Genomic DNA, 3,814 nt, shown 5'->3' on the forward strand with positions numbered 1-3,814 from the left:
ATATAATATAGATATAGTTATACAGATAATTACATTGTAAACATACAATTACAGATATAAAGAAACAATCATATAGGTATTATAATTATATATTGTATATATCATTATCTATATGATATATAAAAAAACTTCATTTAACTCAGTTTCTTTTGTGACCCATAAGTTTTGGTGTGAAGCATCTTTTTCATTGCCTTCAAGATAGTTTGAGTATCACCTTTGATTTCTTCAGTTCTAAAGTTAGTTAAGTATATATATCCTAATTTTTAAGTAAAGGCTTTATCTTTTTATCCCAGGTCTATTGGATTATTATCAGATTATTTGTTCTGTAAACCTATACTTTCTCTGCAAAAATTTTTAGCGTATGCTTTATGCCTAAACTCATAACCAAATTTTATAAATGGTTGATGGAAAAATATTCTGTAGTTGAATCTCAGGATCCCTATATCACTCTCAAATGTAGATAATTGAATGTAATATTGATTTACTTCTAACAGAGATCTATTGACATCTTTCACCATAATTGCCTTTTAATCAAGTTCTTGCACTTCTAAAGAGCTTTTGCTTTATATATTTAGCTGTTAAGTTGTTTGGGCCCTTCAGTCTACTGATTGTTATACTTCCTTTATAAAAGTGTATCTTTTATGTTACATAATATCTCTCTTTATCTTGTTTGGTCAGTTTTTCCATAAATAATTAAAATGCCATGGTATTAAAGTTACTCTTTTTCAAGGTAGCATAGGCAACTCTGTTCCCATCACGTTGTACTGGGCCTTTGGGTTTATCTTTCTAAGACTGTATGTCTCAACATTGAGTCTATGAAAATAAACTATAAACAATTCCGTGTTACCTTTTGCTGTTTTAAAAACCTACCTATCCTCAGTGCGCTTAATTTAGACATTAATTATAGCCAAATGGTTTTTCTGTATTACAAAAGAGAGTGCATGATTTTCTATTGGACCCAAGTTACAGTTCTGTTCTACCTGAGATCATCAGACTTACCAGTCCCACTAAATACCCCCCAGACATTGGTGCAAGAACCTGACAATATTAGTAAGACAATATTAGTAAGACTGCATTAGATTTCCATTCAGAGATCCTACGCTTTCTAAAGAAGAAAAATGTAGAGATGTATTTTTAGACCAGCATCTTCTGAGCCAGCCTTTGAAGTGCTTTGGTGATTTATAAAAAATAAATACTTTTCCTACTCCTAGGCCCATTTTTTATAATTGAAGTATATAGTTGATGTGTAATATCATATAAATTACAGGTGTATAACATAGCGATTCACAAATTTAAAGGTTATACTCCATTTATAGTTATTATAAAGTATGGGCTGTATTCCCCATGTTGTACAATATATCCTTGAGCTTATTTTATACATAGTAGTTTGTACCTCTTACTCCCCTACCCCTATCTTGCCCCTCCCCCCTTCCCTCTCTCTACTGGTAACCACTAGTTTGTTCTCTATATCTGTGAGTCTGCTTCTTTCATGTTATGTTCACTAGTTTGTTGTATTTTTTACATGCAAGTGATACTGTACAGTATTTGTCTTTCTCTGTCTGGCTTATTTCACTTAGCACAATGCCCTCCGAGTCCATCCATGTTGCTGCAAAGGGCAAAATTTCATTCTTTTTAAGGCTGAGTAGTATTCCATTGCTTACATATATATATATACACATACACACATATATATATGTATGTATATATATCACATCTTCTTTATCCATTCATCTGTTGATGAACACTTAGGTTGCTTCCTACCATATCTTGGCAATTGTAAATAATGATGCTTTGAACATTGGGGTACAAGTATATTTTCAAATTAGTGGGGTTTTTTTGTTTTTTTGCTTTTCAGATTTACACCCAGGAGTGAAATAGATGGGTCATATGGTAGTTCTATTTTTGGCTTTTTGAAAAACCCCCGTACTGTTTTCCACAGTGGCTGCACCAATTTACATTCCCACCAATGATGTAAGAGGGATCCCTTTTTTTCCACATTCTTGCCAACATCTGTTATTTGTGTTCTTTTTGATGATAGCCATTCTGACAGGTGTGAGGTGATACCTCGTAGTGGTTTTAATTTGCATTTCCCTGATGATTAATGATGTTGAGCATCTTTTCATGTGCCTGTTGGCCATCTGCATTTCCTCTTTGGAAAAATGTCTATTCAGGTCTTCTGCCCATTTTTAATTGGGTTGTTTGTTTTTCCAATGTTGTGTTGTATGAGCTGTTTATATATGTTGGACATTAACCTTGTATCGGTCATATCATTTGCAAATATTTTCTCTCATTCAGTAGGTTGTCTTTTCGTTTTGTCGATGGTATCCTTTTCTGTGCAAAAGCTTTTAAGTTCTAGGTCCATTTTTGACCAGTAATATGGAGTATGAAGGTAGGAATAACTAAGGCTATAGGAGGAGAGAGTATAGCGCATGTAACTATTGAGTATCTGTGCATATGACGAACAGTGCTGTCATTTCCAGGCTATATAAATGAACAAATACATAGGTATAGTTTACTAGGTGAATGTATGGATTACAAAGTGCTGTCAATTACATGTGAATTCATTGGTCTGTTCAACAAATACTTGTTGAAAGTCTACTGTGTACCTGATTCCAGCCACGTGCTGGTGATGCGGAGGTAAACACGCGTTTATGCTCCTGCTGTCTATTTGACTGTGAATGGCTGCATGGTTAACTCATGGCTTCAGGTGTTGGAACTTATTCTAACAAGTTTCTGAGCTGCTTTGCAAACCAGAAGTCTTTCCTCTTCCTCCTTCTCTTTCTTCTTCTTTCCACCCCCTTTATTACTGTCATAGGAAATTTGAAGTAGAAGGAAAGAAGAAAAAAACAATGTTACATAAATGGTCACTTTTTGGAATAACTCTACATTTATACAGTGTGTCCTCGTGATTTTAAAAAAGCCATCATTTTAGGCTGGACTTTAGGATGTTCACCATGCTACCACCATTTGGTAGTTACCTTAAAAAAAAACACACTTCCCCTAAAGTGACTCCTTTACTCACTAGCATAACCTGGCCATTAAATATTAAGAATTGCTTGGAATCCATACATTAAGTCAGGCTATGGTGAAACAAAATTAGCAAAATTCGAGTTGGTGTCAGAAATCAGGTGAAGCTGCGTTGGATAAGGGCCGGTTCGTCAGATTACCATCTGCATATGCGGCCGTGGACCAGGTGGGGGCAGCAGAGAGCGGGCTGAGGTCCAGGATCCTAGGTCACAGGTGAAGGTGGCAAAGGGTTAGGAGACAGAATCAAGGTTTTGACTGTATCTGAGAGGAAGGGAGCAAAGCAAGAGAATTAGAAACTCAACAAAGATCAGAATTCAGGGAAGCACGGATTGAAATAGGACTGATGTAAGTCAAGAGCTGGGTGGCGAAAGCAAAGGGACCAGGAGAAACAAGGTGAGTGTGGGTGGGTAGCCGGGAGGTGCCAGAGGGAAGCCAGCCTATCTCCCCAACATTATTTCCAGCACCTTCCCAGCACAGGTCCCTGCTTGGTCCTGCTTGGTCTTCCAAGGGCAGTGGCTCTTAATGGACTGCGATATGGGAGACACCAGCCACGTATCTCTCTGGAGCCGAAATTGCAAGGTTCTTATCTTATTAACAAACATTAAAGTAAGTCGAGTGCACTTGGGACGATTTGGGAGTGATCAGGGTGTGGTGATGTGGCTTTGCTTGTGCTTTTCCTTTTGGTTACTCCAGAGAACTAAAGCCCTCAGCATCTTCTGTTCAGGTTTTGGAAGATTTTTCACAACCACCCAGGAAATACAGTTCGGTACTCCTGTTTACTCAATGG

This window comes from Delphinapterus leucas, chromosome 12 (assembly GCF_059928025.1).
Source record: "Delphinapterus leucas isolate spDelLeu-1000000601 "Yukka" chromosome 12, BTC_Dleu_Yukka2, whole genome shotgun sequence".
NCBI lineage: Eukaryota > Metazoa > Chordata > Mammalia > Artiodactyla > Monodontidae > Delphinapterus > Delphinapterus leucas.